General features: G+C 39.2%; 1 protein-coding gene and 1 long non-coding RNA gene across 18 annotated transcripts in view; both read left to right on the forward strand.

Annotated features, from left to right (window-relative positions):
• The window catches only part of RERE (arginine-glutamic acid dipeptide repeats), a 469651-nt gene that overhangs the window by 171207 nt on the left and 283060 nt on the right, over positions 1-15384 (forward strand).
• Positions 687-14323, forward strand: LOC144336626 (uncharacterized). The gene is made up of 3 exons (XR_013408607.1): positions 687-1144; positions 3139-4342; positions 12775-14323. It is a non-coding gene; the product is annotated as an uncharacterized LOC144336626 (long non-coding RNA).

Consider the following 15384-nt stretch of genomic DNA (forward strand, 5'->3'; position numbering starts at 1 on the left):
TGAAATGTGAAAAAGGTATGCTCTCTCTGAAAGCTGAGTGTGCTATGAAGGACCTATAAAGGCCACACGTGGTTTGGAAGATTTCCATGGCACCCAGAGCAAAACAACTTCACCTGAGGCACCCTTTTGCTTGAGTGGGGGCTGTGCCTTTGCATCCTGCCGGGTCCAGTGGATGTTTGACTATTTGGTTAAGGAGACTGTCTTTGACCTTCTCAGTGGTTTCTTTTCTTTTTGGTAATGGATTTGAAGCTAACTGAGTTGGCTGCCTTCTCCAAACAGCTTTTTCTCTAAATGGGTATTTGTTAAATATTGTCTGTTCTTTAGGGTTTCTTAAACTGAAGAATCAGAAGTAGGGTGCTGGGCCAGGCAAGGTGGCTCACACCTGTAATCCCAGCACTTTGAGAGTCTGAGGTGGGAGAATCACTTGAGGCCAGGGGTTTAAGGCTGCAGTGAATTACATGCCATTATATTACAGCCTGGGTGACAGAGCAAGACTCTGTCTCTTGAAAAAAAGAAAAAAAAGTAGAGTACTGTGATTAGATTCCCAGATGGGGGTTGAGTTTTCTCTTGTCTTTGTTTTGTTTCCTGATTTTTTTTTTTTTTTTTTTTTTGGACAACAGGGTGTTGCTCTGTCATCCAGGTTGTCAGTGGTATGATCACGGCTCACTGCAGCCTCGACCTCCCAGGCTCAAGTGATCCTCCTGCCTTGGCCTCCCAAAGTGCTGGTATTATAGGCATAAAGCCACTGCACCTGGTCTTTTCCTTTCTTGGTATAAACTACTACATCCTTTGTTAGTGATGAAAACGATTATCCTCACCCACTTGCAGAGATCCTGTGTGCTTAGTTGTATCTTAAAAGCTTAGGATCTGTGGAGAATGTTGTAAAGGATATCTTCAGTGGATTACTAGCTTTAAAAAAAAAAAAAAAAAGAGACAGAGTCTCACTGTCGCCCAGACTGGAGGTGAGTGGTGTGATCATAGTTCACCACATCCTTGAACTCCTGGGCTCAATTGATTCTCCTGCCTCAGCCTTCTGAGTAGCTAGGACTACAGGTATGCATACACCTGGCCTATTAAAAAATTTTTTTTGTAGAGATGGTGTCTTGCTATGTTACTCAGGCTGGTCTTGAACTCCTGGCCTCAAGTAATCCTTCTGCCTCTGTCTCCCGAAGTCTTGGGGTTACAGGTATGAGCCACTACATCTGGCCTTTTAAATGGTAGATTTTTTTTTTTTTTTTGGAGGCATAGTCTTACTCTGTTGCCCAGGCTTGAATGCAGTTGTGAGATCTCAACTCACTGCAACCTCCGCCTCCTGGGTTCAAGCAATTCTCCTGCCTCAGCCTCCTGAGTAGCTGGTATTACAGGCACATGGCACCACACCCAGCTATTATTTATTTATTTATTTATTTAGAGATGGAGTCTCACTCTGTCGCCAGGATGGAGGTCAGTGGTGTGATGTTGACTCACTGCAACCTCCGCCTCCCAGGTTCAAGGGATTCTCTTGCCTCAGCCTCCTAAGTAGCTGGGACTTACAGGTGCGTGCTACCACACCTAGCTAATTTTTGTGTTTTTATTAGAGACAGGGTTTCACCATGTTGGCTAGGATGGTCTCGATCTCTTGACCTTGTGATCCGCCTACCCCAGCCTCCCAAAGTGCTGGGATTACAGGTGTGAGCTACCGCTCCTGGCCTAATTTTTGTATTTTTAGTAGAGACAGGATTTTACCACGTTGGCCGGGCTTGTCTCAAACTCCTGACCTCAGGTGATCCACCCACCTTGGCCTCCCAAAGTGCTGGGATTACAAGCTTGAACCACCGCTTCCAACTGAATAGATATTTAATACTCACTTGTTTCTATGGGATATCAAACACAGATTAAGATTTTTCGAGGGCCGGGCGCGGTGGCTCAAGCCTGTAATCCCAGCACTTTGGGAGGCCGAGACGGGCGGATCACGAGGTCAGGAGATCGAGACCATCCTGGCTAACCCGGTGAAACCCCGTCTCTACTAAAAAATACAAAAAAACTAGCCGGGCGAGGTGGCGGGCGCCTGTAGTCCCAGCTACTTGGGAGGCTGAGGCAGGAGAATGGCGTGAACCCGGGAGGCGGAGCTTGCAGTGAGCTGAGATCCGGCCACTGCACTCCAGCCTGGGCGACAGAGCGAGACTCCGTCTCAAAAAAAAAAAAAAAAAAAAAAAAAAGATTTTTCAAATAGATTATTTTTTGCTTTCTACATCTCTGAATTGGTTTTACTACTCAGAGTAAGTATAAACTATAGGGACTTCTTGAAATGTCACTAAGAATGAACGTAGCAGGGATACTTTGAGGGTAAAAGTAGGCTTTCATATAATCATGCTTCTTTGTCCCAAGCTATATTTAAATTGTTTAGTGTTTAGAAGCCTGAGATCTTATGGAGAAACTGAGTATTATTTAGAATCTGTCACCAAGGTTTAATCTCATGCATTGTCACAACCACGTCTTTTTCACTTTTGCTTCTAAACTCTTTGATTACCTTAATTTTGTCCTTAGGAGCTCAGCATAATGGATTTTGTTACTGACTCTGCCCATGTTCTCTCCTGCCAAAGGGCCTTTGCACTTGCTCTTCTCCTCTCAGTAACGCACTTAATTCTTGTCTTGTCTTCAGCTCTCCCACCCCAGTGTCATTGCCTTTCCTCTCCCAGGTTAGTCAAACAAATTTCCTTAATAAATACTATTATAGCCTTTTTTGTGTCTTGTCTTCTAGCACTTACAACAATAATAATTTTTTATTTGTTAGGATTAATAAGTCTTCCTCCTCCAAAAAAACAGCAGTTCTTATTTTTTCACACTCATCATTGAATTCCTGCCGTCTACTGACAATAGTGTACACATAGTGTATATTCCATAATATATATACATTTTTTTCTTTTTTTTTTTTTTTTTGAGATGGAGTCTTACTCTGTCACCCAGGCTGGTGTGCAGTGGTGCCATCTCAGCTCACTGCAACTTCTGCCTCCTAGGTTCAAGTGATTCTCCTGCCTCATCTTCCCGAGTAGCTGGGATTACAGGCGTGTGGCACTAGGCCCAGGTAATTTTTGTGTTTTTAGTAGAGTCGGGGTTTCACCATGTTGGCCAGGGTGGTCTTGAACTCCTGACCTCAAGTGATCTGCCCACCTCTGTCTCCCAAATTGCCAGGATTACAGGCGAGAGCCACCGTGCCCAGCCTGTATTCCGTAATATTCGTTGAATAAAGAAATTTCTAGAAACATTAAAAAAATGTATTGACTCATTGATGATATTAAAATTAGAGTAAGGCTTCTGGAAGTCTGTTTTGTATTACTTCCCAATGAATGATTTAACAGGCCTGTTAAAAATAAAACCAAAACAAAAACCTTGTAGGGCTCTATTGTATATTGTCCTTGAGTCAGATCTAACTTCTTTGTTGTCTGTCAACCATTACTCCTGTTTTGAGATGGCTGTCACGGTAACAAATTGATTTATTACACAGCTGTGTGCAGCCAGATTTCCCTTCTGGGCTTCTTTAGCATAGGATATTGATTTCTGGAGTTTGCTGTAGGTGGCATGTTAATTTCTTTCTACTGTTTTCTGTTAGGTTCTAGGAAATTTGATTCCTTTATTTCTGGTGCAGGTAGAACTGGTTAAAAAATTAAATTCATATTATTGTGAGATTTTTTTTTATTTTGGCATATTGGTGTTGCTTGCTATTTGGATAATGAAATGTGTTTTTTTTTTTTTTCCAAAAGTATGTATTAAGCTGGTTCTCCATTTTTTAATATTTTGTCATATTAACTGATAATTTTGATTGTCCAATTTACCCTAGATATAGTCCTAGAATATGTGTTCCTTCTACTTTCATGAACAAAGTGCAAAATATGTATTTATGTAGATAAGTTTGTGGTTTGTGAAATCTTAGGTGTTACAAAATATTTGACCCTTTTATTTGCCAATTTTGAGGAAAAATGTCCTGGAAACAAGAATTGTTTACTTTGATCACTTAAGTGTTATTTTCTTTTGATGCAAGTGGAATTTAAGCTGGAAAAAATTCAAACTAGGCAAAATGAAACCTGAGGATCTAGTTTGAATAAAAATGGAATATACATATTTCTAAAATCTATTTAAAGTAAATGATTATGGGTCAGGTGCAGTGGCTCACATCTGTAATCCTAGAACTTTGGGAGGTGGAGGTAGGTAGGTGGATTGAGCCCAGGAGTTGGAGACCAGCTTGGGCAACATGGCAAAACCTCGTCTCTACTCAAAATACAAAAATTAGCCGGGCTTGGTGGTGTACTCCTGTAGTCCCAGCTACTTGGGAGGCTGCAGTGGGAGGATCCCTTAAGCACTGAAGGTTGAGGCTGCAGTGAGCAGTGATTGCACCACTGCACTCCAGCCTGGGTTACAGAGTGAGACCTCATCGCAAAAACAAATAAATGATTTCAAACATAATGTTGAGTGTACACAGAAGAGCATAATATGGTATAATTCCTTTTATAGAAAATTTTAAAACAGCCACAACTAATCTTTGGTGTTTGAAGTCAGGAGAGAGATTGCCCTATGGGTACTGGGTACAGAACATTAAGGGGACCCCCAAGTTCTCGTCATGTTATGTTTTATGGTACTGGTTACACTTATTTGTTCTTTGAAAATTTATTGCATTTTGCACTTCTCTGTATATGTATTATACTTCAGTAAAAAGTTTGCCTTAAAAGAAAAAGTAAAGATAACATGAAACTATTTTCTAAATGGAAAATTTCCATTGAATCAAGTTACTGTTTAAAGTGGGGAGGGAGTCCCCAGCATTTTAACAAGTGGTCCTAACATTTAGCTACTGCTTCTTCACTGAGGGGTTGGTCTGTGGTGGCTGAAAGTGGTGTCACATCCTTAGTTCCCTGAATCATGGAAAGCTGCTTTAAGGCAATTTATTACTCAGACAAATATTGCCTTCCCAAAATAAAACCAAGATCTGACATTTGGTGTTCCAGGATACATATATATATATATATATGTAGGTATGTATAAGCTCATTTGATCTGTAACTTTTTATCTACATCTCTTAATATTTAGAAGAAGTTTAGGTATTAATAGATGTGACATGCAAATGAAGGTGTCTTCTTGAGACATTCGTGTTTTATGGTGGGGTAGAAGTTTTATTGATAATGGCAAGAATATTTTTGTGTAACATAGCATAAAGGCATCTTTAGGCAGAGCTTAGTGTTGTTCTCAGACCTGTGACAAAATCATTTGCACTTACTAGACCTATTATTAATCTGCTTAAAGCTTTTCAGTGTATTCCCTGTTCACCAGCAGGTTCGTTCCCAGAACCTGGCACTCCAGACCCTCTGTGACCTTATTGCCTGTCTGCACAATCATCTTTAATGTTATTTAATCAACGTTAGTCTTATTTGGGAGGAAACACAATGAGGCTGTGTGTTAGTTTGTTAGGGATGCTGTGGCACGGTATGACAAATGGAGTGGCTGAAACAGCAGAGGTAGGTTGTCTCACAGTTCTGGAGGCCACACATCCAAGAGCAAGGTGTTGGCAGGATCGTGTTACCTCTTTTTCTTTTCTTTTTAAGACAGGGTTGCCCAGGCTGGTGTGTTATGGCACGATCATTGCTCACTGCAGCCTCAATCTCCTGCCTCAGCCTCCTGAGTAGCAGGGACTATAGGCATGCATCACCATGCCTGGCTAATTGTATTTTTTGTAGAGACAAGATTTGCCATGTTGCCCAGGCAACCCTTGAACTCCTTGGCTCGCGCTGTCCGCCCACCTTGGCCTCCCAAAGTGCTGGGATTTCAGGCATGAGCCACTGCACCCGGCCTCATGTTACCTCTGAAGGCACCAGGGAAGGTTCTGTTTCAAGCCTCTGTCCTTGCTTACAGCAGTTTGCTACTTTGTGGCAGCGTAGTGGTGATCTTTCATAGCATTCTCTTTGTGTACATATCTCTGTGTCTATCCACATTTTTCCTTTTTATAAGGATGCCAGTTATATTGGATTAGGGCTCACCTTACTTCATCTTAACGAATCACACCTACAGTGTAATTATATCTTCATATGTCCTTATTTTAGTTGCATTGGCAATGATGACCCTGTGTTTTTTTTTCATTTTTATTTTTTTGAGTGGCAGGGGAAGGGTCTCACTCTGTTGTCTAGGCTGCAGTGCAGTGACATGAACACGGCTTACTGTAGCTTTGAACTCCCGGGCTCAAGTGATCCTCCTGCCTCAGCCTCTCAAGTAGCTGGAACTACAGGTGTACGCCACTGTACTCAGCTAGTTTCTAAATTTTTTTTAGAGAAGGGATCTTGTTTTGTTGTCTAGGCTGGTCTTGAACTCCTGGCCTCAAGACATCATCTTGCCTCAGCATCTCAAAATGTTGAGATTACGGTCATGAGCCACTGTGTCTGGCCTTACCTGTTCTTTAATAAGGTCACATTCTGAGCTATTGGGAGTAAAGACTTCAACATATGAATTTTGGGAAGGACAAACTCATCCTGTAACAGGCAGGAAGAGCTTTGTTGTTAGGTAGACTCAGGTTTAAGTGATTCACATTTGAGTGACATTTTCAGTTCTCTTAGTGGTGTGTCTTTGGAACAGTAGGGAAAATGTAGTTCTTATTTTCAGTCACATTATAGTGAACTTTTAGTTGTGGATTACATTAACTTTTAATTACTTCTGTTTCTGTAGAAATTTTATTTCATCTTTTAGGTGATTACCTTTTCGTGTATATTAGGAAGTTATTCAAATTCCACGTATGTGAAAGACAGTTCTTTAGCACATAAAAACTTACTACTTCGTGGGGATAGAGGAAAGAGAAAATACTAAAGTTATTCTAATTAGAGAAATGAGAAGTGATATTTTAGACAAATTAATCATACCTTTTTTGATTTTATAGGGAAAGGATCATTAAGTATCATGAAACCTATACTGTAGTTGTTCTCTGCTCCAAGCATTGGCCACAGATTGGCATCCCACGGGAGTTGGTTAGAAATGCACAATCTCAGATTCCGCCCCCAATCTGCTGAATCAGAATCCATGTTTTATATAATAAGATGCCCAGGTGATTTAAACACATGTTTAGGTTCGAGAGTCACTGATCACTCATTAGTGCCTCCCAGTCTTTTCCAAGCTAATACACAGCTAGAAAATGAGTCCATTGCCTTGAGTCTGAGAGGATTAGTACCCAGCATGCTTGTCACTTACTTGTGGCAGACTAGAAATTAGGCAGATCAAAAATTAAAGAGAAAAAATACGTGACTTTATGGCTTGAGATTTTGATGTTAAATACAGTGCATGCAATCCAAGAAGAACAGAGGTGGCTGCAGAATTACATCCTGGCCAAATGATTGGGAATAATTTGGATCTTCTAAAGTGCCTGATTTCAAAGGGCACTGTGAACTTGGCTGTAAATACTAAGGGAGCTACGACATAGATGACAACCAGTTTTAAAGCACCTTATATCTACTGGTTTTGCTTTGAGCATGTAGTTTCTGGTCCTTAGAAAATTCCTATGCAACCTAGACATTGTTTCCCCGCTATACAGATGAGGAAACAAAGACATGGAGGCCAAGGTCACACAGCTGGTTTATAAAATGGTATGGGCCTGTGAGAATTGGTTAAAGCCAAGAATGAATGGACATTTGCATAAAATCCTGAAGAGAATACAAAAAACAAATACATCTGTGTTGAAGGAAAAAGAAAAGATAGACCGATGTCTTCGAAAATGCAAGTGATATAATTACTTTGCTCTTTTTCTCTTTTTTCCTTTTACTCCTAAAATTATTTGTAGCTCTCCTGTTTCCAAAAATTGTATGTCTAGTCGGGCACAGTGGCGAGCATCTGTAGTCCCACCTACTCAGGAGACTGAGGTGGCAGGATCACTTGAGCCCAGGAGTTTGAGGCTAGCCTAGGCAACATCGTCCATAAGGAAACTATTGGAAGTAAGCTGAGAAGGTGAGAGGTAAATTGTTCAAGAATATGTAGGCTAATGGTGATTACCGGATTTTGAACCCTTAGTAACTGAAAGAGAAATACACATTTTCTATGATCTAATAAAAAGCAAGCATGTTGTATGCATGAAAAGTTTTTTGAATGCAAGGTGGTATACAGTGATCACATAACACAAAAGGCAATTTGTTGTTAGAGTGACTCACATTATTACAGGCTTCCTGCATAATGGTTGGGAAGCTGGAAAAAAGTCTCCGAGACCTACTTGAAATGAGAGTGTTCAGATACTTGGTTGGTGAGAACTACTGACCGTTCCAGCCAGATGCTGTAACTGGAATAGGGGCCCTTCACCATCTTCCTGCCCTTGCTGTCACTCAGCTCAAGATTCACAGTGCCAGAAGAGTAAATATAGTATGTCTACCTTGAATTGCATGTACATGTCTTGTATAAAAAAAGACAGAAACCTGGATTGATTGCTGTCCCAAGCCTGCACATGGTGGGGCTAAAGTTATTCCCCACAATGAGATTGGGAATTAGTTTGGTGGGGGAAATAAATGTGGGCTGGCCATGAGACCTCGTTATTGCATATGGCTATTTAGCAATAGTTTGTTTTGCTTTGTGTGTGATAGGTAAGTAAATAGGAGAGTGATGTCAATAAAATGTGCAGTTTATGCTGGTTCATGTGCAACTTTTGCTAGGCAAGAGGAGTGTGACCAGAGGGAATAGAATTATAACATATACTTTAATGGTATAATGCGGGATTGTATTTTAGCAGGAAAGGAAAAAAATAGGTGAGAATTTAAACTTTCAGTTTGGCTGTTGCACCAGCAGGAGCTTTCTCATTTCTATTGAAAATGAAATGAAAAATGAGCACCTGTCCGCTGGGGTTCTCTCCCCAGAGAGGCACATGCTAACATGATGCTCTCTGGCAGGTTGCCCTGCCTGCTGTGCTCACCTTCACAAAAACCCCCAGATTACTGCATTGTTTTGGTGCCTTCAAGCCAGCATCTGTTGTTTTCATGTATTTTCAATATCACCTATGGCAGCATGCAGCCGCTCTTGGGTACCTGCCTGAGTTTCTTATTTCTTAAGTATTGATTTTTAACAAAATAGCCATCTGATTTCAGAGTTGCATGGGGTTTGAGTAGTCTGCTTTTTACCCTGTGTTTTATATAAGTCCTTTTATTTTCAGTGAACATTTTTGCTGAATATGTGGTCTTCCCAGTAACATACATTGTGTTATAGCAGAAATATCTACGTAAGAAGCACTGAACAAAAGTGTGTTCAAAAACTGTGTTCCAAAGGAAGCAGAAATGTTCTTTAGGTGACTGTTTAAAAATCATGCTTAGTAATGAGCAAAAACATGTTGAAAGGTCAATCTTTGAAGGTATTTTTATGAGCAAGTAATGATCAGATTCAGGAATGCAGCCTAGTGATGATCTACCCACTCTTCTACCTCTTAACTTTCCACCTTCCTGGGGCCATTTGATCCAGCAATTGTTTTAGCCCACTAGGATTTTAAATTCTTGGATACCCTCACCTTTCACAATCACTCACACCCATGACGTCTTCCATTTCCATTTCTGTTGTGTGTCTTTTTCCCTGCTGGTTGGTTCCAGAAGGACAGGGATCTTCTCCCCGATGTATCCCAGGTACTTAGAAAAGTGTCTAGCACATTCTAGGCACTTAGTCATTCCCTAGATACCTATTACCATAGGCAGAGTTAGCTGCTAGATTTGAGTGCTTAGCCCTGGGTGCCTCTCTTGGGTAGCATTGTCTTAGCTGTGCTTCCTTTAGTAGTTGAGTAGGAGACAGGTGCACAGAGCAGTTGATGGGAGGACTTTTTGGGAAGAGTCCTTTTTTTTTTTTCTTTTTTGAGACGGAGTCTTGCTCTGTCGCCCAGGCTGGAGTGCAGTGGCCGGATCTCGGCTCACTGCGAGCTCCGCCTCCCAGGTTTACGCCATTCTCCTGCCTCAGCCTCCCGAGTAGCTGGGACTACAGGCGCCCGCCACCTCGCCCGGCTAGTGTTTTGTATTTTTTAGTAGAGACGGGGTTTCACCGTGTTAGCCAGGATGGTCTCGATCTCCTGACCTCGTGATCCGCCTGTCTCGGCCTCCCAAAGTGCTGGGATTACAGGCTTGAGCCACCGTGCCTGGCCGGGAAGAGTCCTTAAGATTGATATTTATATGCAGAAACGACTGTCCAGAAAGTTTACCTTGGTTTAAAAATATTGATACTCAATTTGTTAAAGTTGCAAATTGAAGGACACTGTTCTACTTTTTAAAAAATTCAGCTTATAAATCTCATTTATAAGTTATACATTTTAATCACTTTTAAGGGATTTTGAATTACAAATTAGTCTTGTTTATAAACTCATTAATATCTTTAAGCTTGACTTTACTAATTTAATATTTGTTTTCTATTTTTAAAAAGTCTATTAACACAAACCTCAGGTACTTAACTCTTCTTATAAGTTAATTAGACTTATAAATGAAACAACCCTAAAAAATTCTCTTTGATGTTTCAGTGTTGTGCGTAAACTTCCTTAGGTTTCATCTTGACCACAAATTGGAATCAGTTCCACAGAGGGAGAAAGGACAGCATAATCCAGTGCCCCACTGCTGGTGGGTTAACAGGGAGTGGAGGACAGCCTCTGCCCTGTTGTCTTTTCATCAGTAGAATGGGGATAAGAGTGCCTACCTCCAGAATTGTGTTGGGGATTAAATAAGTATATATACAAGCACATAGGTGCGGGGCTCAGAAAGGGCCAATCTTATATTAAAATCTTTGTTAAATGTTACTGTTTTACATTGGGATTACAAGGCCAGTTTGTAACAGACGGAATTCTTTCAACTTATAAAATGATTAAAAATATAAAATATATTTCTGATTTTTTTTGACCCCCAAAATGTTAATATGATACTTTTGATTCTGTTAAATCCTTCTGCACTTTTCTAAATCTTCACAGGGATAAAAGATGCATATTAAGTTAAGGAAGTGAACTGCCACCCTAGTTAATTTGATTACTTAATTTTTAATCCTCGTTGGTTTGAAAGATAGTTGCTAAGTCTCCATTATCAAAACTCCAAAAGCATGGCCCCTGGCCTCACGTGATCTAATTCTGAATGAGGAAAGACAGTGAATTAGTTAAGGTGTCGCCATTATAAACTAGGGTAAATCATGAATATTTTCAGAGATGTTACTGCCTCACAGTTGTGTGATATACTCTGAGAGTCTTATTGGTTGGTTGTAAAAGCAAGCTGACAGCCTTCAGAAGACCTTCTTTGTTCAGCACAGAACCTGGAGGTACTTGATTAATTCAGTAGCGTGTGGAGAGACGACAGTGGGGCAAGGAGTTCTTTGATTTGACTCTCCAAGCCAGATACTAAAATCAGTCTGGTGGACTGTGACACAGTTCCAATCACAGTGCAACAAGATTTATATTTACCTAAAATCTAATTGGACTGAGATTTCCTGCAGTTATATTAAAATCCTCTGCCCTTTTGCTTAGTGAGCAAGCATTTTAACTCCTAAGCTCTGGAGATTTAGCTTTAGCTGGCTCAATTAATTGTTAAATGTTCCCCTTATTATAATTATACTTTGATGCCTTACTTTTTAGTAGCTAAGAAAATTGCTGAAAGAGTTGTTTAATCTGTTATACTCTATCAGTTTTGTAAAAAGCTCTTTAAAGGGAAGCAATTTTCATTTGAAGTGGCGTGATGGTATTTGAGTTGGATAACGTAATTTAAATGGAAATGCAGGAATTTGGCTCTTTTCTTGACAGAGATTGGCTTGTATTTGACATTGACCCATGTGTTTGTCATCTTTCCAGATATTGCCTTCTATTTATTCTGACAGCTTCACCAGCTGAGAAAACCAGACTTTCCAAAATTAAAAATATTGTCTATGAATTTCAAGATGGAGCAGTGTATTTTGTTTGTTAAATTACTTTAAAATGTATGTGGACAAGAGTGATTTGTTGCTTTAAAAAGTTTTAAGTACTGCAGAATAGATGGCTGTGTGCATGAGTTTTGCTTTGGAGCTGTGTGAGTACCCTAAATACTAGAAAGAGTGAGGATGAATGTGTTTTACTCCTTCCTTAGTATTAGTCTGAGTTTTATAATGCATATTGTAAGTACCAGAGATAGATGGGAGAAGGTAAGTTAGTCACTTCATTCTTTTAAGTGAATGCCTAAATACCTGGAAATGGATAAATTTCTAGTCGCTTTACCAAGTCTATTGAATTCATACATAATGACTATTTGTCATTATATATGCATTAAATATCTAGTGCATTTAAATCTTTTTCATTATTTCACCATTAAAAATGTACTCTAATTAGGCAGCATGGTATATGTTACGTACGAAAGATACTCTACCATTGTTCACTCATTTAACCCCTAAATGTGTTTTCTGACTTATATCTCTAGATTTCCCTATTCAGTTATCTTCGCAAGGAATGCCTTTTTAATTATGTACAGTGTGATAGTGTAATGTGTAAAATGTATAAACCAAACTTTAAAAGGCAAAGATACAATTTAATATCCCTTTGAGGGCTGCAGGCATTGTTCTGGTTCTCTGTGTGTGTTGGACAGATGTTGATACTTGAGAGATGGAGTGTTAGTGTCTCACTGTAGACTGATCAATAGAGATTCATATAGTTTAAAAAAAATGATGGGAGGGGAGCTTTGATTATAGTTATACCTCTCTTTTAGAAAGGGAACTTGGAGTGAGTTTATGATACAGATTTTTAACATAATTTCAATATATTGTTTTTTATTCTTTTTTTTTTTTTTTTTTTTTTTTGAGACAGGGTCTTACTCTGTCACCCAGGTTGGAGTGCAGTGGCCCAATCTCGGCTCACTGCACCCTCTGCCTCCCAGGCTCCAGCAGTCCTCCCCACTTTAGCCTCTCAAGTAGCTGGGATCACAGGTGCATATCACCACACCTAGCTGTGCTTTTTATTCTTAATTTTTACATTAACGTTTTCATTTGGGCTCTGTTTGTAAAGCTCTGTATAACTTGGCTCTGAGGCAGGCTGTCATTATTATTAGATAGTATTTAGTTTTTAGACTTTACTTGTCCTGGCCATCCCATTGTGTGGGTATTATAAAACATAGCTACTGTGCAGTTACCAAATTGATTGTGGCAGTGTTAGTAATACTGTGTATAATTATAATTTCCCTTTTTAGTAGAGGGAAAGGAAATATCACGAAAAGGTCTCACCTAGTATGTTGTATTTTTACATCCTCAGAACAGTTTAGCTGAAAAGTAGTGGCTTAATTACCACCATTTCACAGCACAGAAATTCACATAAGGTTTTGAAGTTTGCATTTGATAATTACTCTGTTAGCACTCAGACTTGGGGAAATGCTATTTCTTCCTTGCAAGGAGTTCTGTAACTCAGTTTCTAACTAGACAATGGAGACTTGATTTCCAGTTTGTTCTCTGGACTGGCTGGAAGATATTTGGATGAAGAAAAACTCAGAGCTATCTTTCAGGGTTATAAACCAGAATGATTTTGAAGTCTGCAGCAGCTATCCCCAAAATAGATATTTGGCATCATGGACTGCAGGCTTTTTAAAGATTGCAGTTGGCATTTAGGTCAGGATTGGTGGAGGCTGGCTGTTGTAGAGACCATCAGTTTTGTCATATGTTTTACTTCTATTATCTCCCAGTTGTCAGGATTCTAAGTGCTGTGGCATCTGATACATGAACATAACGGATTTCCAACACCCTTTTCAGTGTTGTTTCTCTAACTTAGCTTCTGTAATGATTAGGGATGGTCCATTTTTATGTTCTCTCCCCTGCATTTACTTACTGCTGCTTCTTTTGCCCTTTGAGTACATTTGTAATATTTGGCTATAGACTTAAAAAATTTTTCTTCAATAAGTTTCCTCCTGCATTTTCCCTTTTTGATGAACAAATAATACATTTTTAAGGAATAAAATTGAAAAATTTGGACAAACAGAAGTTAAAATGGAGACTACTTAACCACTGTTAACATTTGTCGTATGGTCAGTTTCCTTAGTGAACACATATGGAGTTCAGCTATTCGCAGTTTTGTAATGTGGTTCCTAACATGTCCTGAATTTATTTCCATGCCAGGAATTGTAAATCTGAACTGTTATGGCTGCTTTGTATGATCTTCATGCTGAGATCCATAACCTGGGGTATATGGCCTACCAAGGAGAATTTAAGGGGTTGTGAACTTGGGTGAGGAAAAAATTGCATCTTTATTTTTACCAATTCATCACATTTCAAATGATGTTCAGCATTCACTTCATTTATGAAGCTAGATGATAAACACGGCAATACTGGCAGTGCCTATGACATCAGTATAAATTTTAGATATTCTGTCACATTACATGGAAAAAAAAAATCTCAATGTTTATATTCCTCATCACTTTTAAAGTATGGAGGTTATTGAGGGAATGACCTCTAGTAAATTCTGTTATTTAATGAATCAACAAAGAAGTACACATATTATTATATTGCAAGTTGTTTTTTATAGTATAATAAATATTTCAATATATGTTGCTTTTGTACATTAAAAATATTTATTTGAGAACAGGTATATAGAATGCTAAATTCATCCATGGCACAAAAAAATATGAGATGCTCACACACTAATGACTATATGCCTCAGTTTAACTAGTTCTGTATTGTTGGACTTGATGTTTTCCAAATATTCTCCATTCTGAACAGCAGTGATGAATATCAACACATTACTAAGGAATGGAATTGCTGAGTTAGTATGTCTGGACATTTAAAGATTTTAAATATATTACCATTACACTTCTTTCTAAGCAGCCCTGGTGTATCGTAGGGCTTTGGCCTATGAAAGTGACTGAATTTGTAGTTTTGAAATTAGAGAAATGTCCTTATGTAACTTTAATGTCAACAAAAAAGACAAATTGGAGAAATGTGTCAATAGAATAGGAGATTTTTTATAATCTTTGAAGGGTAAATCTTTGCCACCGTGAGTGCATCAGACACATTTTTGTGCTCTTCTTTTGGTCCCCGAGTTGAGGGTGTGGAAAGGAGGTAGAGCTGTGGCATAACAGAGGATATCGTCTTTCTAGTATGAAGTAAAATATGGATTATAATCTGAGAATTTAGGATAGTATGAATTTTGGTCAGCTTTAACTTCTATAAATGATATAATGTTCTAGAAAATTTATCAGTAGTCCTATATTTTTGTGGAAGAAACAGTCGTGTATTCTCTCTCAAGTCCTGATCAAACCTGTACAGAAGTGGAGTAAGAAAGAGGGGAGACTGAGCAGTGCCAGCAGACACCATCCACTTGCCCCCACAAAGAATGCCAGGCAGTCTGCAGGGGAAGTTACCATCACTTATTCCTACTTGTGCAACCTTGTAGTAGAGTCATGCTAGGAACTTGACCACACTGTAAAGTCTCTTAGGGGAGGAAGTTGTGAACTT

Source organism: Macaca mulatta, chromosome 1 (assembly GCF_049350105.2).
Source record: "Macaca mulatta isolate MMU2019108-1 chromosome 1, T2T-MMU8v2.0, whole genome shotgun sequence".
Lineage (NCBI taxonomy): Eukaryota > Metazoa > Chordata > Mammalia > Primates > Cercopithecidae > Macaca > Macaca mulatta.